The sequence below is a fragment of the Bombina bombina genome, chromosome 5 (assembly GCF_027579735.1).
Source record: "Bombina bombina isolate aBomBom1 chromosome 5, aBomBom1.pri, whole genome shotgun sequence".
NCBI lineage: Eukaryota > Metazoa > Chordata > Amphibia > Anura > Bombinatoridae > Bombina > Bombina bombina.
This window is the reverse complement of record NC_069503.1, coordinates 662,200,973-662,226,627: the sequence shown is the minus strand read 5'-3', so window position 1 is coordinate 662,226,627 and position 25,655 is coordinate 662,200,973.

Below are 25,655 nucleotides of genomic sequence, written 5' to 3'. Positions count from 1 at the left end.
ATGTTACTATTTTTTTTATTTTTATTTTATTTTATTAACCCTACGCTGTGTACATTTCTCTTAGACTATAAAATTTCTATTTAAGAAGGAAACACCTAGGCAGCGGAAGACCCTCCTAAGCCCCATTTAGAGTATCATTTACATTAGAACCACATCCCTAGAGTACACCAACATACATGGGACTGTGCTCATTCTACAACAGGTTTTCTGTCTGTGCTCTAATTTTTACTTTTACTTAGTGATATATCTTAACCCCCTACTGTGTTTATATCTTCCTTTAATTTATGCTATTGAGGGGAAAATGTTCAGACATATGCAAGTAGATCCCTACACTAGAGTCATTAGACATAATCCCTGTACTTTAACAAAATACTTACACAGAAATTTATCTAGTCACTTAGATATGCAGTTTTTTGGGTCTGCCTTAGGGTAAAGTTATTTACCATCTACCTTATACTCCAATATCTCCAGTTGTATGGGTATCTCTTATTGTTGTCTAAGTGTTGTGTTATTGTTATTCTATATGTCATATACTATTATTGTTTGCGACTGTATGAGTGCCATTCCGTATTAGCACCTACTAACATCTGGTCACCCATTGTCTACCCTGTATATGAAGCTGTGGAATAATAAGTACCTATGAGGTCGCTTACAAGGTTAGCTCAGATAAGACAGGCAAACATAGTTTATGACCATAATTTTAATATTTACTTTAGATAGTGAGTCACTGTCACTCTGACACCCTGTCATGCCTCCTTTTGCTGTATTTTGCCTACCGTAAATATTCCACAAACCATACCCCCCTTGCTTTTCTTATGTAGGTAATAGTTGTGCTTTCTTTTAAAGCTCCCCACTGTATAGAAACACATTATTATACAAGCCACAGTTAGATAGAGAGTTGGTCTGCTTTTTAGTGAAATATTTAGAACTTTGATGTTACCAAACAGTTCCCTTAATTTCAGAGATACTTTGTCTGGTCGCTGCAGTGCTTCCATGCAGGCATCACTGGATATTGCTGGGCGGTGCTAACTGGGAAGGCACGGTCTGGCATATGAGTTTTCATCCTTTCTTTAGTTAGACGCATGGGCTCTCTCTGCAGTGTGCTGGACATATGTTGTAGTATGAGATGTAGGATAAATTTATCACTAAACAGAGTTATCTAGCTTTACAAAGCTTATTGTTGACATTGTACCTCTTATGATGATGTATAGTTTAAAGTCTTACGCTCTATATCACCTCTTTTAGATATTTATCTCCCATGGCACAGCTATTTCACATTGCTCTAGTATTTTCTAGGTCTCATGTCTCCTCTTGTGGATAATTAGCTCTTATGGAACATATATATCACTATACACTAGTGCTTTTGGGTCTCATCTTACCTATTTCTTTAGGTGGATAGTTCGCATGGAGCATATACACTGCATCCCACTAGTATATCCATGGTTTATTTTATCTCATCAACATATTCTGCTCCCCATAATATCCATAGTAATGTTATTGAGTATATATGTAAGCCAGACTCTCCCTAGTATATTCCGGTTCTCTATAATGTATTTAATGGTTATTGTTGTTTATATGGGTGTACGTGACCTCTCTTTGGCCTAAAGGTTGTGTTATATTTATATTATTTGTTACAGGCTATCATTTTCTGTGCCTATACGACTGTCACTTCTAATCTATATGTGTTCTTTCTCATATCACTAGCACATAATAGTTGTATTGATTGAGCCCCTCTCCTCCCTTTCCCGCCGGTACTTATGCCTGCGGGTCATATCCCTTTTCCTTTTCCAGCATCGCCTATAGGTGGCACTTCCCTAGGAGAGGGGCTCACCTAGAAGTTCCCCAAGCCCCCCAGTCTCCAACTACTCTCACGTCCCCCCTCCACTTGATAATATATTATATGATTCTAGGCCCCCTCTTTAAGAATACAAGGGTTTAGATGAGTGTGATTTATTTATACTAAGTAATAATACTCTAGTCCAACTTAAATTTGTCCCTGGTGTTGACTTACTAACTGGCTCCGCCCCCCCATCCCCCCCCCCCCTACCCTCCCTATTACATTTTGAGCGGCTCTTGCCCGCTGCATCCCTCTTCCCTATATAACTATAGAGTCACCTCCTCCCTAGTCTTACCCTTACCTGATTGGTTACCTTGCTTCTCTATACATATAGCTAGGAGAGGATAATTTTTGTTTATATTACATTTGTTATACACTAAAACAAAACTGAAGTCTCTTTATGTGATAGCCCATATTCTTTTTGGAAATGTTTGAGATACTCGTATATATTGTCTCCTAATTATGTTCTGTACACATTGTCTCGTGACTGTTTTGAGACATACTCTATACTCTGTATTGGTTTTTGACTTCAATAAAAAAATATTTAAAAAAAAAAAAAATGCATATAACTGGAGTCTCAGAAAGCGTGCATATAAAAAGAATGTGGAAGTTTTGATAATTGAAGTATATTGGAAATTATATTTTACATTCTATTCTTTATCTGAATCATGAAACTTTATTTTTGACTGTGGTCTCCTAAAGTCCCATTAGGTAGTTTCAGCAGCTGCCTATTGGTGCACTCATTTAGAGGGGCAGGTGCTGGGCTGAACCTGTGATGTCCTAAATTCCCCATTTCCTTACATTTGATTTGCTACAAATTGTCCTTAGACGTCCAGGACAATCATTTATAAGCTGTACTGGTTTAAATAACAGTGTTAAATACATACATGAGCATCAGAACATACCAAAGTAACCTGTGCCTAGGGGTGCTTGAAATGAAAATCTACCTCCGATTAGAATTGTTTACGGCTAAATAATGGACTGCATCATTACTTCTTGTTATAGCATCCGTACATGAAGGCACAAAAGTCTGTCTGTGCTAAGTTGTTGTTGGCATTGTGAAGCACCCTGTATTTAGAAGACTTTTCTGTAGTTTTGCAATAAATTAACATACAGACCAAATGTGAAAAAAAAAAAAAAAAAAAATATATATATATTATTACAAGTCTATGTTTTAAGTTTAAATATGATTGCATTTAATAGCATATTATAAATAGTATCCCTTCTATGAAGTTTACAATAATTTTGAGAGTGTTTATCCAATGTTTTTATGTTATTATGGTATTATCAGTGCACAGACAGTCATTTATTTTATGAATGTACCTCCATACTTAGATGCTCATTAAAATAGGTTCGGCTTTCCAGGGAGCAGGACTAACAGGACTAACAATTGTCATTCCATTATTTTACTTGAGGATTAACACATTCTCTGAGAGAAATGGATGTAATACATTAAATATCAAAGTATTGCAGATTTTTTAATTAACCAAGGTTTTTTTTTATAACCAAGTATTGTGAACAAAACAAATGTTAAATCATTACTGTTAAATGTAAATGTTACACCTAGTTTATTGATGTGTAACTCTTGTAATGTGGGTCTTTTCACAAATGTGCTACCATCTGTTTAAATATTAGACTGTGTACTCTAATATTTTCTCCCCATCAATGTGTTCCCAATTATCCTTAGCGCTGCAGAATCTGTTGGCGCTCTACAAATACCTGATAATAATAATCCTTTGTACCTACTGGGAAGTATTAAACTGTTTACAAATAGCTCCTTCATCTTTATTTTCTCATTTGTAATAGCCGATTTTGCCCTTTGTGTCCCCATATATACTGAACATTGTATCCCTGCCTGTACTAAACATCTCTGGTTAAAAACAAACACACATGTAAACAAGAAGCTTTAGATGTCTGGTACTCTGACAGAGAGATACTAAAATGTTTATTTTTTATTGTTTTCTCTAGGGGCCCAGATGATCTAAAGGTCTCTAGGCTACCGAGATTATTAAAGAATACTCACCAGTACTTCTATTTCCCTGGTGGAATGATCTAAAGCCACCTTTTACCCTGAACACAGGGTGTCTCACACTGCATTTTTGTATGGGGAGAAGATGTATATATTACAAAAGTGCACAATAAAATTAACATTTTAAAATCTTACAAAATGAATAATCGGTACTATTGTTTATAGAATTAGGAATAGGTGTTAAGGATGAAAGTGTCAGGCAAAAAGAAAAATGGAGTAGCTCTCTGCAGTTCTATTCAACATACAGTACAATCAATATTAAAACAGGTATTTTGCGCTTGAACAGCTTGACACCTTCACATTGGAATTGACTGACAAACTAGAATTAATAATAAGCAACATGAATGTATTAAATTAAAATTAGTAATAGACCATAATAATAATAATAAAAATAAAATTAGACACAATGGACAAAAGAAAAATACTCTATTGTGCAATTTACTTTGGATAAAATTATTTACTTAACACAAATAGATTGAATACAAATTAAATACAAATTAAAAACCACTGGTGGTGAAAAATTATACCAATTTTAAAACTCTACCAATTTTAAAACCTTGTACTGGGTATTATTATAACTTCAAAATAGCGCATATCCACTAATCAGCTCTGTTAAGAAAACTTAAGCGCCCAGCTATATATAAAAAACACACAACTCCCTTGTAGAGAGAATTAAAATGTCTCTTCTAGGAGTTTGTACTGTCTTTGCAATGACAAGTGACTCAAAACTTAATGATGGCGATATTCCATGCCAACTAACTGCAGTCAAAACAATGGGGTCTATTTATCAAGCTGTCAACCGCAAATATGCTGGAATTCCGCAGCGTAATTGTGGCAAGCTTGATTCGCCTCATTTATCAAAGCCTACAGACCGGCAAAAATAGAATTTTGTGACGTAACATACGATCCGCTGTTCTCAGTCCGACACAGATCGATGCTTATGTCACTACAGATGTTCCGAATGCAAATTCGGCACCATTTGACTACTTTTGCTAGTTAACAAAATTCTACCAGGTACGCTCACCACTATTCTGGCCCAGCGTACCTGGTTACCGGCCTCAGCGTACCCTGGAGGCGGCAGATGCCATAGGAATCAATGGGAGTCTGAAAGCAGCAAAAGCTTATGTTCGCTGCTGCCCAATATATACCGTTGATTCCTATGGGAGAATAAAAGTTATGTTTACACCTAACACCTAACATGTACCCCGAGTCTAAACACCCCTAATCTGCCGCCCCCTACACCGCTGCCATCTACATTATACTTATTAACCCCTAATCTTCCTCCCCAACACCGCCGCCACCTACATAAAGTTATTAACCCCTATCCCACCGGGGCCCACCGCAACTAAATAAAGTTATTAACCCCTAAACCTGACAACCCCCTAACTTTATATTAAATATTAACCCATCCCTATCTTATAATAAATTTAAACTTACCTTTAAAATTAAATTAAACTATATTAAACTATTAATTAACCTACCCTAACTATTATAATACAATTACATTAAACTATATTAAATTACTAATTAATCTACCCTAACTATTATACTAAAATTGCATTAAACTACAAATTAAATTAACTATATTATATATTTAAACACCTAACCCTACTCAAATAATTAAAATCTACACTAAAAGATTACTAAGTTACCAAAAAACAACAACTAAGTTACAAAAAAATAACAAACACTAAGTTACAAAAAATAAAAAAGAAATTATCAAAGATTTAAACTAATTACACCTAATATAAGGGCCCTATGAAAATAAAAAAGCCCCACAAAATAAAAAAAAACCCTAACCTACAATAAACTACAAATAGCCCTTAAAAGGGCCTTTTGCGGTGCATTGCCCCAAAGAAATCAGTTTTTTTACCTGTAAAAAATACAAATATCCCCCCAACAGTAAAACCCACCACCCACACAATCAACCCCCCAAATAAAAAACTAACTAAAAAAAACCTAAGCTCCCCATTGCCCTGAAAATGGCATTTGGATGGGCATTGCCCTTAAAATGGCATTTAGCTCTATTGCAGCCCAAACCCTAATCTAAAAGTTAAACCCACCCAATACACCCTTAAAAAATCCCAACACTAACCCCTGAAGATCGACTTACAGTTTTGAAGATCCAACATCCATCCTCCAAGAAGCCAGCAGAAATGTTCATCCAAGCGGCTGAAGTCTTGATCCAAGTCCGCAGAAGTCTTCACCCAGATGGCATCTTCTATCTTCATCCATCCAGCGCGGAGCGGCTCCATCTTCTAGACATCTGACGCGTAGCATCCTCTTCTTACGATGTCTTCTTTGGAATGAAGGTTCCTTTAAATGATGTCATCCAAGATGGTGTCCCTTAGATTCTGTTTGGCTGATAGAATTCTATCAGCCAATCGGAATTAAGGTTGAAAAAATCCTATTGGCTGTTGCAATCAGCCAATAGGATTGAGTTTCATCCTATTGGAAGATTTGTATTTTTTTTTACAGGTAAAAGAGCTGATTTATTTGGGGCAATGCCCTGCAAAAGGCCCTTTTAAAGGCTATTTATAGTTTATTGTAGGTTAGGGTTTTTTATTTTGGGGGGCTTTTCTTTATTTTCATATGGACCTTAGATTAGGTGTAATTAGTTTAAATCTTTGATAATTTCTTTTTTATTTTTTCTAACTTAGTGTTTATTTTTTTGTGTAACTTAGTGTTTGTTATTTTTTGTAACTTAGTTGTTAGTTTTTTGTAACTTAAGTTGTTAGTTTTTTGTAACTTAGTTATTTTTTATTGTAGATTTAAATTATTTGAGTAGGGTAAGGTATTTAAATATATAATATAGTTAATTTAATTTGTAGTTTAATGTAATTTTAGTATAAAAGTTAGGTTAGATTAATTTTTATTTTAATATAGTTTAATGTAATTTTATTATAATAGTTAGAGTAGGTTAATTAGTAGTTTAATATAGTTTAATGTAATTTTAGTATAATAGTTAGGGTAGGTTAATTAGTAGTTTACTATAGTTTAATTTAATTTTAAAGGTAAGTTTAAATTTATTATACGATAGGGATGAGTTAATATTTAATATAAAGTTAGCGGGTTGTTAGGTTTAGGGGTTAATAGTTTAATTTAGTTTATGGCAATGTGGGGGGCTGTCGGTTTAGGGGTTAATAAGTTTATTTAGTTGCGGTGGGCTCCGGGAGCAGCAGGATAGGGCTTAATACCTTTATGTAGGTGGCGGCGGTGTAGGGGGCGGCAGATTAGGGGTTAAAAACATAATGTAGGTGGCGGTGGGCTCCGGGAGTGGAGGAATAGGGGTTAATAACTTTATTAGAGTGGCGGTGGGCTCCTGGAGTGGCAGTTTCGGGGTTAATAAGTTTATTTAGATGCGGTGGGGTCCGGGAGTGGTGGGATAGGGGTTAAACAGTTTAGTATAGTGGTATATGGAGAATGTATTCAGGTCCACAGCTGCGATGTTAGGCGATGTCAGGCGAGCGTATTGGTGCCGGCAAATGCTGCACTGTTGACAGCTTGATAAATAGGCCCCAATGTGTGCAAAAAAGTTCTGGAGTATAATCCAATATGAGAGAATATTCAAATGTACACCATCCCTCAGTTCTTCACAGATCACTTACCTTTTCACTTCTCACTTTAGGTATCCATTGTACGGTAGTGCAGAACTGTATTTAACAGTCCAGTTACCCACTTCTCTGTGTGGTCAAGGTTTTTTAGTGAGAGCTGACTTCTCCAGAGTGGTGCAGTGAATCAAACTGGCGTGCTCCTCTTGTCTCTCGTTGACTCCTTCCAGGTTTTGTGACGTCACCTGGTCATGTGTTCTTCTTTCAGAAAATGACGGTGCTTAGATGCATTTAGGCAAACAAAAGAGCACTCTGTGTGTTGTATTTTCGGACCTTGAGTACCATCTACACGTTTCAGCCTTATCCTTTGTCAATATACTTTTGCTGCGGTCCTTTGCTTCTTTTATAAGTGATCTTTTTATTATTGGTAATTTCAGTTGTCAATCAGAACTTTTATTGGCAGATGTAGTCCGATCTTTTTTATTATGTCAATTTCAAACATCTTAGTGTATCTTACATTTTTTTCATATGGCATATACTTCAGTCATGGCTTGGAATAGATGTATAGAACATAACAAGAGCTTGTGGAGTTGCATTAACATTTAGTAACCTATATATTCCAAACACTGATATCAACTTATTAAAATTTTAGAATTATTAAACTAATATTTTTGTGCAGAAACCTTTTTCTTGTCAGCATATATTCTCAGTGATAATTATTATTTGGTGTCAGTCAATTCAAAAAAAGGGTTTAGATCTAGTTCAGCATTGAGACCATCAGGATCCAAACTCTTGAATTCAAATATTAGTTCTGCCTCCTTATATAATAACTCTTTTTCAAAATCGCCTCCTCTAAAGTTCTTTCTAATTTTCGTCATTCCCCAAAATTACATGCCTTTAGGATTTTCATTATGTTTTTCCTTAAAATGTTTAGAGAGTAAATGACCCTTAAAACCATTTTTAATATTACAGATGTGTTCCCTAATGCGATCTTTGAGCATTCTTTCGTCTAGATTTAGAGTTCTGCGTTAGCCATCAAAAGCAGCGTTAAGGGGTCCTAACGCTGCTTTGTACCGCCCACTGGTATTAAGAGTCAGCCAGGAAAGGGTCTAACGCTCACTTTCCACCCACAACTTTTCCATACCGCAGATCCCCTTACGCCAATTGTGTATCCTATCTTTTCAATGGGATCTTCCTAACGCCGGTATTTAGATTCTTGGCTGAAGTGAGCAGTAGACCTTCTACCGACAAGACTCCTACCGCCAAAAAAAGTCAGGAGTTAAGAGCTTTCTGGGCTAACGCCGGTTCATAAAGCTCTTAACTACTGTGCTCTAAAGTACACTAACACCCATAAACTACCTATATTAGGGTTTATTTTACAGGTAAGTATTTAGTTTTAAATAGGAATACTTTAGTTAATAATATTTAATTTATTTTGTTAGATAAAAATGATATTTAACTTAGGGGGGTGTTAGGATTAGACTTAGCTTCAGGGGTTAATACATTTATTATAGTGGCGGCGAGATCCGGTCTTCAGATTAGGGGTTAATAAGTGTATGTAAGGTAGCGGCGATGTTGGGGGGGCAGATTATGGGTTAATAAATATAATATAGGTGTTGGTGATGTTAGGGGCAGCAGATTAGGGGTACATAGGGATAATGTAGGTTGCGGCGGTGTACGGAGCGGCAGATTAGGGGTTAATAATAAAATGCAGGAGTCAGCGATAGCGGGGGCGGAGATTAAGGGGTTAATAAGTGTAAGGTTAGGGGTGTTTAGACTTGGGGTACATGTTAGGGTGTTAGGTGCAGACTTAGAAAGTGTTTCCCCATAGGAAACAATGGGGCTGCGTTGGGAGCTTAATGCTGCTTTTTTTGCAGGTGTTTTTTTCATCCCAAACTGCCCCATTGTTTCCTATGGGGGAATCGTGCACGAGCACATTTTTCCAGCTAGCCGCTACCGTACGGAACGCTGGTATTGAGAGTTGAAGTGGCGGTAAATATGCCTGTATGCTCCCTTTTTGGAGCCTAACGCCGCCCTTCAGAGAACTCTCAACACCAGCGTTATTTAAAAGGTGCGGGGGAAAAAAAACATGCGTAGCTAATGGACCCCTTTGGCCGCAAATCTCTAAATCTAGGCGTTTATGTTTGGCCAAAATACTGCTTCTGGCATGGACACTGTATCATATATATTATGCCTTTGTCTTTACATCTTATGTTTTCTTTAATGATCAATGATCATCTCTTTCCCATTTACTTTTGATTGTATCTTTTTGGTTTTAGTACTATACTCACAGGCTTTGCAAGTATAGCATGGAAAGAAACCATATAGCTTCTCTCCATGCATATCAACCTCATTCATCTCTTTTTTCTTTTTAAACTCGCTTGGGGAGAGAATATTCTTTAGATTTTTTGCTTTTTTAAAAATTATGGCCTAGATTACAAGTTGTGCGTTAGGGTTAAAAAGCAGCGTTAAGAGGTCCTAGCACTACTTTTTAACGCCTGCTGGTATTACGAGTCTTGCAGGTACAGGTGTATCGCTCACTCTTTTGGCCAGAATCGGAAATACTGCAAATCCACTTACGTCAATTGCGTATCCTATATTTTCAATGGGACTTGCATAGCGCCGGTATTATGAGTCTGACCAAAAGTGAGCGGTAAACCCTCTCCTGTCAAGACTGGTATCGCATTTTAAAGTCAGTAGTTAAGATTTTTACACTACAACGCCATAGCATAAAACTCTTAACTAAAGTGCTAAATAGTACACTAACACCCATAAACTACCTATTAACCCCTAAACCGAGCCCCCCCACCACAAACACTAAAATAAATATTTTAACCCCTAATCTGCCGAACCAGACATTGCCGCCACTATAATAAATATATTAACCCCTAAACCGCCGCACTTCCGCATCACAAACACTATTTAAATATTATTAACCCTTAATCTGCCGGCCCTAACATCGCCACCACCTACCTACATTTATTAACTCCTAATCTGCCGCCCCCAACGTTGCCGCAACTATAATGAAGTTATTAACCCCTAAACCTAAGTCTAACCCTAACACCCCCTAACTTAAATATAATTTAAATAAATATAAATAAAATTACTGTAATTAACTAAATTATTCCTATTTAAAACTAAATACTCATCTGTAAAATAAACCCTAAACTAGCTACAATATAACTAATAGTTACATTGTAGCTAGCTTAGGGTTTATTTTTATTTTACAGGCAACTTTGTATTTATTTTAACTAGGTACAATAGTTATTAAATAGTTATTAACTATTTAATAACTACCTAGTTAAAATAAAGACAAATTTACCTGTAAAATAAAACCTAACCTAAGTTACAATTACATCTAACACTACACTATAATTAAATAAATTCCCTAATCTAAATACAATTAATTACAATTAAATAAAATTATCTAAAAAAAACCCCCCCACTAAATTACAGAAAATAATAAAGAAATTACAATATTTTTAAACTAATTACACCTACTCTAATCCACCTAACAAAATAAAAAAGTCCACCAAAATAAAAAAAAAGCCCTACCCTACACTAAATTACAAATAGCCCTTAAAAGGGACTTTTGTGGGGTATTGTCCCAAAGTAATCAGCTCTTTTACCTGAAAAAAAAGTACAATTCCCCCCCCCAACATTAAAACCCACCACCCACACCACCAACCCTACTCTAAAACCCACCCAATTCCCCCTTAAAAAAACCTAACACTAACCCCTTGAAGATCACCTTACCGGGAGACGTCTTCACCCAGCCGGGCAGAAGTGGTCCTCCAGATGGGTAGAAGTCTTCATCCAGGTGGCATCTTCTATCTTCATCCATTCGGCGTGGAGTGGGTCCATCTTCAAGACATCCGACGCGGAGCATCCTCTTCTGTCCACGGCCGACGACTGAATGAAGGTTCCTTTAAATGATGTCATCCAAGATGGCGTCCCTTCAATTCTGATTGGCTGATAGAATTCTATCAGCCAATTGGAATTAAGGTAGAAAAAATCCTATTGACTGATGCAATCAGCCAATACGATTGAACTGGAATTCTATTTATATCTAGGTACCTAGCTGAACCGCGCGTGATACACGCTAAGTGAAGGACTTTTCTTTTCAAAAAAGCAGATACATACAAGTACACGCCCAAGGTGATTATCGGGCTTCTGAGCCTTTCACAAGAATATAGCTGTGCTGGGAGGACAGACCTGCTACAGACACAGGTAAATACCAGACACAGACCACCGGGCTTCTGAGCCTTCTATAAGACCACAACTGAGTGGAAGGATAGACCTCCAACAGACGCAGGTAATGCCAGATACAGATTGGATCACGACAGTCACAGACACATGCTAAAGAATCAAAAAAGGTAACAATTTGTTTTTGACCAGCCAGCATTGCGAAAACTGTACCGTAAGAACGGACCTGCTGAATGCAGGTAAGATCAGCTTCTGACCTTTGAATTAGATCGATAAAGCTACATAAGAAAGAGCGCAAAAGTGCCCTATTATTGAAGCTTGTGAACTTGGTAAATTTTGGCTGTATATAACACAAGGACATCCCTCATTATCCTGGGACTGTTTTTAACATTATATATGTCTATTAGTACAGTCATTGAAGTCTCATCTGTGCCTTTTAACTATCATCTTTGAAACAAATTGAGACATTGTCTATCCCGGGATAACACAACACAAAGTTGATACAGATTTACATTACGGACATAAGGTGGCAATTTGGTTACATTTGGGGAGACGCCCCTACTGTAATTTAGTGATTTTAAAGATTTTATTTTATTTAGTATACAATAAAATTTATGTGATTTTATGTTAGATAATAAATTATTTTATTATATTATTAACCTGGTGTTTCTATACATTGTTTACAACTAAAACTTTTATATACAGAAATAGGTGTGGTGTTTTATCCAGCTTTTAGCGCCATCCCATCCATTCTATACTTTTCTTTATGCATTTACTTCCACTTTAGGGAAAGTGGATGTGGGATTGGCCAGGATAAATACTTTAGGTATTTAGCGCTGTATTTTTGTATATTGTCTGTACAGGGGATACAAAATGTATGATCATCTGCATTGAGGAAAAGGGATATTTCAGTCAAAATTGGAATCAACAGGAATGCATTTACGTTTTGAATAAAAGCTTTTTTGTAACTTACATATAATAGTAAAAATAGTTCTAATAAAAGCTATAGCTGTTTCAAATGTGTATTTAAGTATGCACCGTGCACTAGCATTTTAAACACAGCATTTTCTCAGAGAACTTAAGGTGCTTGCACCATCTGATAATGACTCAATTTGTTAACAGGCAATTTGAGCAGCTGCAGTATTTAAACTGCTGGTACACTGAGAATATCTAGCTATGCTTTACATGCATATGCAGAGAAATATGTTAATACTAAAACAGTGATATTTTTTACCAAAAGCATTTTTTCTAATACATGTATATTGCAAATATGTTTCTATTCAAAGATGTAATTCATCTATGTGCATTTAAATTTTGTCAATAGCAATAAAAGGCTAGATTACAAGTGGAGCCCTAAATTATCGTGCTCCCACAAACGGGCAAATTTGCCCGTTTGTGGGAGCTTGATAATTAACCAGCCATTACAAGTAACTGATTATTGCTAACACAAGCTTGTGGTAGCAATTAGCACTCCGAAAATTCTCAGATCTCTGGTTAATTTTCTAAAAGTGCTCCAAATACCCTCAAAATAGAGGGCATTATAGTTTTAAAAAAAAATATTTTTTTTTTTTTTTTTTTAAATAAAAAAAACTACAGTCGGCAGTTTTGGGGCTTTAAAGTTGATGGGAGTGGGGTGTTAGAAAAAAAATGGCACTGAAAAGTGCCTTTACATCAGGGTCTATGGGAGCTCTGTGTTCCCATAGACCGCAATGTAACTGTATATGATTATATACATATATATTTATGTGTGCTGTGCTACTTACCCCTTTAGCTGCGGAAGGTTCTGGTGTCTTTTGTGAGCCTATGGAAACGCACTCTCATGAACGCAATGCTTCATCATAATGCGAGTGCAAGCTCGCGTTTGCATTGCAATTTACTTAATAGCAGTGCACATAATCGTGTGTTGGTATTACAAAGTGGAGCACTAATATCTCTTGCACGCTGTACCTATCTGGTATCCCTTGACAGTCTCACCAACAGTACCCACTGGGTAACCTGTGCATGCTGAGAAACCGGTGTCTACCATACCAGTGACAGCCTTATTTCAACCAGTTGTGCTTGCTTTACCTATCAGGTATTCTGTGTCATCTCAATTTTTGCTGTTCAATTTAAACACCAGTGTCTATTGGATTTTGTCACTGCTGAAAGTCGTTAGTGATTGGCATAAGATCTTTTCTGTGATCTTCAATTTGAACTAGCAAATGTTCTTTTTCTTATCAACCAGTAAAACTTTCAAAAAGACTTAAATTTGTTCTGTGCATCTATTCCTGCATTCAGAGTTCCATACACCCTAACCTCCTCACAAAAATTCACATTGGCAGACTTTCTGCCTCTACCTAAGATGGTGGTGACCAGTGGGGGGTAAGGAAGGGAAGAGAGCTGTTTCAGAGAGATTAGGTAGGGATCAGGTGGGAGGGTAATCTCTACACTACAACTTAACCTTACAAACTACCAGATTAACCCCTTAACTGCCAAGCATTTCAGAAGTGTGGTGCACAGCTGCAATTAGCGACCTTCTAATTACTAAAAAGCAAAGCAAAACAATGCATGTATGCGAATAATTTCAGTAAGAACCCCAACGTTTGTAAACATGTTTTTTTAATATGATCGCATTTTATAGCTAAACGGTGGCATGAAATATACTAAAAGATGCCTAGATCAATACCTTGGGTTGTCTACTAATTATATATATATGGGAAGCCTCGCTACAAGTCTGTATCTACTTAAAACAGGGAGAGAAATTTAGATCCTTTATGACTGGTGAGGCCTTCACGACTCAGAGCTGTGTAAAATGTTCCTCAACATATGTAATTTATTTAAATGAGTGCTCTGAGCATCAGGAACAATTTGTTGGGTTAACCACCAGGGACATATGTACCAGAATTAAAGAACACTTAGGTTACATATCCAATGATATACATTGTTTAGCACTATGAAAACATTAAATTCAGGTGCATAACAAAAATGTGGATAAATTCCTGTGAAATACAGTTGAGGTGGTGCGTACACCACGCAGGGGTGGTAGCAAACAAAATATTCTTGAAAGACAAGAGATCTATTGGATCCACCAACTCAAAACCCTGGTTCCAGGGGGTTTTATTCACAATTTGATGTAATAAATTACTTGGAATTAAAAATTTACATGAAAATATACATAAATGAAACTAGAGATAATAGACAAACTCCTCAATAACCTCCACGCATTTATTGTGTTCATTTTGAATATGTGACTGTAAAGGATAATATGCCCTGTAGCACTAAGAGAGAGAGAGAGTGTGTGAGAGGAAAACATATTTATGAATTTGTAAATATAATCTAGAGCTCGGGTATAATCTGAATAATATCATCATTTGTACAGTATGTGCTAGGTATTTTATAAACAATTGGTGATGATTTATACAAGAAATTTATGTCTGTATATATATATATATATATATATATATATATATATATATATATTTATGTGTCTATTGTGTTAACCATTTTTTACTATTTTTTACTGTTATGATTGTCTCTGTTGATAAACCATCCGTTATAGATAGCAGCCTGCTTGTATAGATGTGTTTCTTACTTGCTGGTAGACAAATGGTTAATCAACCAAATTTTTTCATTCTAAAAATGTGCGGAGGAATGCCCTATAAAACACTGCTTCATTTGAGAAGGAGTATGTCTATGATTACGGCCGACCGGGCAGAAAAGCATTAGACGGTGTTCTTTTTAACCTAGATACTGTGCTATTTACCTTTTAAATTTGAAGTAGTATATATATATATATATATATATATAAAACACGGACGTGGACTGCACTCGCAGACTGGACTGGGTATGCATTCTATTACCCTGAAACATGGACAGCCCTGGGTGCTCAATAGCACTCACAGGTCACTGTACTGTCCCCAGAGTCCCAGGCAGTTAACCCCAGACAACTCTGGGTGCAAGGCCCATAGGGCAAATTACAAAACAAATTAATACAGCACACAGATGAAGTCTAGAACTCACTTGCAAGTACTCAGCTAAGATTAAAAGCAAAACTGGAAGAGTTAGTTACTGCATCTGGCAAAAAAGAGTCCCAGGCAGTTAACTCCAAGCTGAAGACTGGGAGCTAAAAGGAAGGGTAGGCTATAAAGACCATATCAGGTAATCATTGAGAAAGCAGACAGGTGAGCTACTATTTGCTCTAACAACTAAGACTGCAGCGATTAATGTATGCCGCAATCTGTTTTTTTTTTACAAGTTCAGAGTATAAGAGGCTTATCTAATATCATATTTTTCATAGCCTGGTTCTATGAGAACTGTCTTACCTAGTAATAGTGTACAGTCCAAGACCCTAAGTCTATGTAAACAGCTGTTTACATTGTGCCCAAACAGCATCCCTTCTGATATAAGAGTTTACAGCACTGTTATACCCAAAGCAGTAGCTGGAAAATACATGGCAAACAGAAATTTGTTATGATACACATTGATAGAGACACCCTGGGTTGGCATTAAGGAGAGACTATCGCAATAAAGTGGTGCCTTAGGTTATTACTGTCATGCAGCAAAAAAAAAAAAGACCCTGTCAGTTTGAATACTATTTGAACTTTGATAGACTTTGGTGCAGAGTTTATGTTCCATTGCACATATTGGTGTAATTTGAAAAGGGTGTTCTCTGGACTTATTATGCTAAACTGCTAATTGATCTACCACTGAAGTTTGTGATCTGGTACCAGAGGAAGTCAGTCGTTGCAATACTTACCCTTTTTTGAAGCAATATTTTCTAAAACAGATGTGGAAGAATCTGTGACTTTTATTGGCTTGATATATGGGACATATGGAATAGGATTTGTACAAGAAAATAGTCTCTTCCCAGTTTGCTATATTTATCTATGTTCTTCATGATCTTTTAGTATCTAATAAGGACTAATTGATATAAAATAAGAATCTTTAGAACGCTGGAATAGAGATTGATAGAAAATAAGTCTTTTGTTAGCTTCCCATACTTGCCATTACCTGCATGCGTGTCCAGTACTATATATGAGGTTGTGGTCATTCTGAAAGAAAATAAATTTAGCTTTCATAGTTCTTACTAATAAGAGGTGTAATAACGTGAGCTAACTGGGGTACAGATTGCTAGTATCTGCCCAATTGGGCCCTATTGTGATATCTCATAGAAAATATCCACAATACATATAGTTTTGATAAGTAAAAAAAGTTCCCCGTTTACAGTTCCACTCCAAATGCAAATGCAAAGTTACTTGCATCTTTCTGGAGATTCAGATACTAGTGAACTGTACATTTGTTTACAAAGTTGGATCCAACAAGGGCAGCATACATTTTTTCCCCAAGGGCAAAGGCAGTGGTGGTTATTTTTAATATATGATTTTCACTCATAAACTACCAATTAACCCCTAAACCGAGGCCCTCCGACATCGCAAACACTAAAATTAAATTTTTAACCCCTAATCTGCCGAACCGGACATCGCTGCCACTATAATAAACATATTAACCCCTAAACCGCCACACTCCCGCATCACAAACACTAGTTAAATATTATTAAACCATAATCTGCCTGCCCTAACATCACTGACACCTACCTACATTTATTAATCCCTAATCTGCCGCCCTCAACGTCGCCGCCACTATATTAAATGTATTAACCCCTAATCTGCCGCTGACAACATCGCCGCCACTATAATAAAGTTATTAACCCCTAAACCTAAGTCTAACCCTAAACCAAACCCCCCCCAAACTGAAATATAATTTTAATAAATGTAAATAAAATTACTATCATTAACTAAATTATTCCTATTTAAAACTAAATACTTACCTGTAAAATAAACCCTAAGGCCTAGATTTGGAGTTCGGCGGTAGCCGTCAAAACCAGCGTTAGAGGCTCCTAACGCTGGTTTTGGCCGCCCGCTGGTATTTGGAGTCAGTCAGGAAAGGGTCTAACGCTCACTTTACAGCCGCGACTTTTCCATACCGCAGATCCCCCTACGCCATTTGCGTATCCTATGTTTTCAATGGGATCTTTCTAACGCCGGTATTTAGAGTCGTTTCTGAAGTGAGCGTTAGAGCTCTAACGACAAAACTCCAGCCGCCTGAAAATAGCAGGAGTTAAGAGCTTTCTGGCTAACGCCGGTTCATAAAGCTCTTAACTACTGTACCCTAAAGTACACTAACACCCATAAACTACCTATGTACCCCTAAACCGAGCTCCCCCCACATCGCCGCCACTCGATTAAAATTTTTAACCCCTAATCTGCCGACCGCCACCTACGTTATACTTATGTACCCCTAATCTGCTGCCCCTAACCCCGCCGACCCCTGTATTACATTTATTAACCCCTAACCTGCCCCCCACAACGTCGCCGCAAGCTACTTAAAATAATTAACCCCTAATCTTCCGACCGCAAAGCGCCGCCACCTACGTTATCCCTATGTACCCCTAATCTGCTACCCCTAACACCGCCGACCCCTATATTATATTTATTAACCCCTAATCTTCCCCCCTCAACGTCGCCGACACCTGCCTACACTTATTAACCCCTAATCTGCCGAGCGGACCTGAGCGCTACTATAATAAAGTTTTTAACCCCTAACCCGCCTCACTAACCCTATAATAAATAGTATTAACCCCCTAATCTGCCCTCCCTAACATCGCCGACACCTACCTTCAATTATTAACCCCTAATCTGCCGAGCGGAGCTCACCGCTATTCTAATAAATGTATTAACCCCTAAAGCTAAGTCTAACCCTAACACTAACACCCCCCTAACTTAAATATAATTTACATCTAACGAAATAAATTAACTCTTATTAAATAAATGATTCCTATTTAAAGCTAAATACTTACCTGTAAAATAAATCCTAATATAGCTACAATATAAATTATAATTATATTATAGCTATTTTAGGATTAATATTTATTTTACAGGCAACTTTGTAATTATTTTAACCAGGTACAATAGCTATTAAATAGTTAAGAACTATTTAATAGTTACCTAGTTAAAATAATAACAAATTTACCTGTAAAATAAATCCTAACCTAAGATATAATTAAACCTAACACTACCCTATCAATAAAATAATTAAATAAACTACCTACAATTACCTACAATTAACCTAACACTACACTATCAATAAATTAATTAAACACAATTGCTACAAATAAATACAATTAAATAAACTAGCTAAAGTACAAAAAATAAAAAAGAACTAAGTTACAAAAAATAAAAAAATATTTACAAACATAAGAAAAATATTACAACAATTTTAAACTAATTACACCTACTCTAAGCCCCCTAATAAAATAACAAAGCCCCCCAAAATAAAAAATTCCCTACCCTATTCTAAATTAAAAAAGTTACAAGCTCTTTTACCTTACCAGCCCTGAACAGGGCCCTTTGCGGGGCATGCCCCAAGAATTTCAGCTCTTTTGCCTGTAAAAGAATAAATACAATACCCCCCCCCCCAACATTACAACCCACCACCCACATACCCCTAATCTAACCCAAACCCCCCTTAAATAAACCTAACACTAAGCCCCTGAAGATCTTCCTACCTTGTCTTCACCATCCAGGTATCACTGATCCGTCCTGGCTCCAACATCTTCATCCAACCCAAGCGGGGGTTGGCGATCCATCATCCAGTGCTGAAGAGGTCCAGAAGAGGCTCCAAAGTCTTCCTCCTATCCGGCAAGAAGAGGACATCCGGACCGGCAAACATCTTCTCCAAGCGGCATCTTCGATCTTCTTCCATCCGGTGCGGAGCGGGTCCATCTTGAAGCAGGCGACGCGGATCCATCCTCTTCTTCCGTTGTCTCCCGACTAATGACGGTTCCTTTAAGGGACGTCATCCAAGATGGCGTCCCTCGAATTCCGATTAGCAGATAGGATTCCATCAGCCAATCAGAAAATTCCTACCTTAATTCCGATTGGCTGATAGAATCCTATCAGCCAATCGGAATTCAAGGGACGCCATCTTGGATGACGTCCCTTAAAGGAACCGTCATTAGTCGGGAGACAACGGAAGAAGAGGATGGATCCGCGTCGCCTGCTTCAAGATGGACCCGCTCCGCACCGGATGGAAGAAGATCGAAGATGCCGCTTGGAGAAGATGTTTGCTGGTCCGGATGTCCTCTTCTTGCCGGATAGGAGGAAGACTTTGGAGCCTCTTCTGGACCTCTTCAGCACCGGATGATGGATCGCCAACCCCCGCTTGGGTTGGATGAAGATGTTGGAGCCAGGACGGATCGGTGATACCTGGATGGTGAAGACAAGGTAGGAAGATCTTCAGGGGCTTAGTGTTAGGTTTATTTAAGGGGGGTTTGGGTTAGATTAGGGGTATGTGGGTGGTGGGTTGTAATGTTGGGGGGGGGGGGGTATCGTATTTATTCTTTTACAGGCAAAAGAGCTGAAATTCTTGGGGCATGCCCCGCAAAGGGCCCTGTTCAGGGCTGGTAAGGTAAAAGAGCTTGTAACTTTTTTAATTTAGAATAGGGTAGGGAATTTTTTATTTTGGGGGGCTTTGTTATTTTATTAGGGGGCTTAGAGTAGGTGTAATTAGTTTAAAATTGTTGTAATATTTTTCTTATGTTTGTAAATATTTTTTTATTTTTTGTAACTTAGTTCTTTTTTATTTTTTGTACTTTAGCTAGTTTATTTAATTGTATTTATTTGTAGGAATTGTGTTTAATTAATTTATTGATAGTGTAGTGTTAGGTTAATTGTAGGTAATTGTAGGTAGTTTATTTAATTATTTTATTGATAGGGTAGTGTTAGGTTTAATTATATCTTAGGTTAGGATTTATTTTACAGGTAAATTTGTTATTATTTTAACTAGGTAACTATTAAATAGTTCTTAACTATTTAATAGCTATTGTACCTGGTTAAAATAATTACAAAGTTGCCTGTAAAATAAATATTAATCCTAAAATAGCTATAATATAATTATAATTTATATTGTAGCTATATTAGGATGTATTTTACAGGTAAGTATTTAGCTTTAAATAGGAATCATTTATTTAATAAGAGTTAATTTATTTCGTTAGATGTAAATTATATTTAAGTTAGGGGGGTGTTAGTGTTAGGGTTAGACTTAGCTTTAGGGGTTAATACATTTATTAGAATAGCGGTGAGCTCCGCTCGGCAGATTAGGGGTTAATAATTGAAGGTAGGTGTCGGCGATGTTAGGGAGGGCAGATTAGGGGTTAATACTATTTATGATAGGGTTAGTGAGGCGGATTAGGGGTTAATAACTTTATTATAGTAGCGCTCAGGTCCGCTCGGCAGATTAGGGGTTAATAAGTGTAGGCAGGTGTCGGCGACGTTGAGGGGGGCAGATTAGGGGTTAATAAATATAATATAGGGGTCAGCGATGTTAGGGCAGCAGATTAGGGGTACATAGGGATAACGTAGGTAGCGGCGGTTTACGGAGCGGCAGATTAGGGGTTAATAATAATATGCAGGGGTCAGCGATAGCGGGGGCGGCAGATTAGGGGTTAATAAGTGTAAGGATAGGGGTGTTTAGACTCGGGGTACATGTTAGAGTGTTAGGTGCAGACGTAGGAAGTGTTTCCCCATAGGAAACAATGGGGCTGCGTTAGGAGCTGAACGCTGCTTTTTTGCAGGTGTTAGGTTTTTTTTCAGCTCAAACAGTCCCATTGTTTCCTATGGGAGAATCGTGCACGAGCACGTTTTTGAGGCTGGCCGCGTCCGTAAGCAACTCTGATATCGAGAGTTGCATTTGCGGTACAAATGCTCTACGCTCCTTTTTTGGAGCCTAACGCAGCATTTGTTTGAACTCTCGATACCAGAGTTAAATTTATGGTGCGGCCAGAAAAAAGCCCGCGGAGCGTTAACAGCCCTTTTACCGCCAAACTCCAAATCTAGGCCTGTGATAGCTACAATATAACTAATAGTTGCATTGTATCTATCTTAGGGTTTATTTTTATTTTAACTAAGTACAATAGTTATTAAATAGTTATTAACTATTTAATAACTTCCTAGTTAAAATAAAGACAAATTTACCTGTAAAATAAAACCTAACCTATGTTACAATTACACTTTACACTACACTATAATTAAATAAATTCCCTAATCTAAATACAATTAATTACAATTTAATTTTTTTTATCTAAAATACGAAAAAACCCCACTAAATTACAGAAAATAATAAAATAATTACAAGAATTTTAAACTAATTACACCTACTCTAAACCCCCTAACAAAATAAAAAAGCCCCCCCAAAATAAAAAAAAGCCCTACCCTACACTAAATTACAAATAGCGCTTAAAAGGACCTTTTGCGGGGCATTGCCCCAAAGTAATCAGCTCTGTAAAAAAAAGTACAAATACCCCCCCAACATTAAAATCCACCACCCACACAACCAACCCTACTCTAAAACCCACCCAATCCCCCCTTAAAAAAACCTAACACTAACCCCTTGAAGATCACCCTACCGTGAGACGTCTTCACCCAACCAGGCAGAAGTGGTCCTTCAGACGGGCAGAAGTCTTCATCCAAGCTGGGCAGAAGAGGTCCTCCAGACGGGCAGAAGTCTTCATCCAGGCGGCATCTTCTATCTTCATCCATCCGGCGCGGAGCGGGTCCATCTTCAAGACATTCGATGCGGAGCATCCTCTTCAAACGACGGCCGACTGAAGAAAGAAGGTTCCTTTAAATGTTGTCATCCAAGATGGCGTCCCTTCAATTCCAAATGGCTGATAGAATTCTATCAGCCAATCAGAATTAAGGTAGAAAAAATCCTATTGGCTGATGCAATCAGCCAATAGGATTGAGCTCGCATTCTATTGGCTGATCAGGTTGGGTGAAGACGTATCACGGTAGGGTGATCTTCAAGGGGTTAGTGTTAGGTTTTTTAAGGGGGGATTGGGTGGGTTTTAGAGTAGGGTTGGTTGTGTGGGTGGTGGATTTTAATGTTGGAGGGTATTTGTACTTTTTTTTTACAAGTGAAAGAGCTGATTACTTTGGGGCAATGCCCCGCAAAAGGCCCTCTAAAGGGCTATTTGTAATTTAGTGTAGGGTAGGGCTTTTTTATTTTGATGGGGCTTTTTTATTTTGTTAGGGGGATTAGAGTAGGTGTAATTAGTTCAAAATTCTTGTAATTAATTTATTATTTTCTGTAATTTAGTGTTTGGTTTTTTTCGTACTTTAGATAATTTTTTTAAAATTGTAATTAATTGTATTTAGTTTAGGGAATTTATTTAATTATAGTGAAGTGTTAGGTGTAATTGTAACATAGGTTAGGTTTTATTTTACAGGTAAATTTGTCTTTATTTTAAGTAGGTAGTTATTAAATAGTTAATAACTATTTAATAACTATTCTACCTAGTTAAAATAAATACAAAGTTGCCTGTGAAATAAAAATAAACCCTAAGCTAGATACAATGTTACTATTAGTTATATTGTAGCTATCTTAGGGTTTATTTTACAGGTAAGTATTTCGTTTTAAATAGGAATAATTTAGTTAATTGTAGTAATTTTATTTAGATTTATTAAAATTATATTTATGTTAAGGGGGGTTAGGGTTAGACTTAGACTTATTAGGGGTTAATAACTTTAATATAGTGGTTGCGACGTTGTGGCTGTGAGCGGCAGATTAGGGGTTAATAAATTTAGTTAGGTTGCGGAGACATAGGGGGCAGCATATTAGGGGTTAATAAATATAATGTAGGGTTCGGCAATGTTGGGGGCAGCAGATTAGGGGTTCATAAGTATAATGTAGGTGGCGGCGGTGTCTGGAGTGGCAGATTAGGGATTAATAATATATTGCAGTTGTGGCAGATTAGGGGTTAATAATGGTAAGATTAGGGGTGTTTAGACTCGGGTTCATGTTAGGGTGTTAGTTGTAGACATTAAAAGTATTTCCCCATAGGAATCGATGGGGCTGCGTTAGGAGCTTTACACTGCTTTTTTGCAGGTGTTAGGTTTTTTTTCAGCCGGCTAATATGCACGAGCACATTTAGCCAGCTCACCGCTACCGAAAGCAGCGCTGGTATTGAGGTGAGATGTGGAGCTAAATTTTGCTCTTTCTTTTTTGCGGTTAACGCCGGGTTTCTAAAAACCCATAATTCCAGCGTTGTCTGCAAGTGAGCGGTGAGAAAAAAATGCTCGTTAGCACTGCACCCCTGTTAACGCAAAACTCATAATCTAGGTGATGGTTAGCTAATGACAATAAGTATATATGTGCATCACCCAATAAACAACTAAATAAATAAACATCAAAGGATGCCAAGAGAAAAAGCTAATTTAATAATCAAAATTGGGAAGTTGTTTAAAATGTCATGCTCCTTGGAATCATTCCAATTTTGACTTTAAGACCATAGAAAGTTAATGTGTTTAATAATCTCTAGGAATATATATTACAGACCGCTTATCTTATTTATTTTACCTATTGAGACCACATACAATGAGGCTCATTTATCAAGCTCCATATGGAACTTGTGGGCCGGTGTTTCTGGTGAGTCTTCAGACTCGACAGAAACAGCAGTTATGAAGCAGCGGTCTAAAGACCACTGGTCCATAACCTGTCCGCCTGCTCTGATGAGGCGGACAGACATCGCCACAATTCAACCCGATTGAGTACGATCGGGTTGATTGACACCCCCCTGCTGGCGGCCGATTGGCCACGAGTCTGCAGGGGGTGGCATTGCGCCAGCAGCTCTTGTGAGCTGCTGGTGCAATGCTGAATACGGAGAGCGTATTGCTCTCCGCATTCAGCGAGGTCTGTCGGACCTGATCAGCTCTATCGGATGTCTGACACACATTTGATAAATAGGCCTCAATGTATCTAATTAAAATAAGAAAGCATGTAGCTCTATGACATTCAGATTGACGCTGACTTTGCATTTTCAGATGCTAAATTAGAAATTGACTGTTAGCTATAGATAACCAAAATGTGACGTGTTGTGAAATATTTGAATACTCTCCTGGAAACAGATGACATTTTTTTATTATTTTTTTTTTAAATAAAATATGACTGTAATTCTATATCACGCTATAGTGATTACAAAAGCTATACAACAAGTAATATTTAATAAAAGAATAAAATATTTTATAATTGTTTCCATATACAGTTTTTTATTACTAAACAGATCTTTTCAGTTCAACATTCAGAAGGTTTGGTGACGCAATTATAAAATGTGTATGTTAGTTATCTTGTCAGAATTTATTCCTATATGGAAACACATCTAAAAATATGGTGATTTGTTGGAAATCTGTTGTGTGAAAAAGATGTTTCCTGCATATATGAGCCAGCAGCTACTTATGTAGCAGAACATAAGGTTTTCTCATTTCACTTAAACCACTCACAAAAAAAAAACATATACTGATTTACCTTCTACTATTATAAATAACATTAATTTAACACTGTTTATTCTAAGGGGCCTATTTATTAAAGGTCTTGCGGACCTGATCCGACAGTGCGGTTCAGGTCCGCAAGACCTTGCTGAATGCGGAGAGCAATACGCTCTCCGCATAGAGCTGCTGGTGCAACGCCACCCAATGCTTACTCGCGGCCAATCAGCCGCCAGCAGGGAGGTGTCAATCAACCCGATCGTACTCGATCGGGTTGATTTCCGGCGATCAATGTCCACCTCATCAGAGCAGGCGGGGACAGGGTTATGGAGCAGCGGTCTTTAGACTGCTGCTCCATAACTTGTGTTTCTGGCGAGTCTGAAGACTCGCCAGAAACACGGGCCCACAAGCTCCGTTCAGAGCTTGATAAATTGGCCCATAAATCTTGATTTAAACACACTCAAATATATGCTGATTAATAGATTAATTCTAGTTTGATGGCCTGATATTGTTATAATTAAAAATTTTCGGGCCAGATTGCTAGTGAGGCACTAACAGTTATGCGCAAATGATATTGGGTTTTCAGTGGCTGTCTGTGTGCATCGGGTGTAGCGCCTATATTACAAGTTGAAAGTAAATGCGAGCCCTTGAGCGCAGTTGAATTTAATGCACGTCAGGATAGTGTAACGTCAGAGCTCTGGTTAACTCTTATGCTCAAATAAAAAGTTGCACAA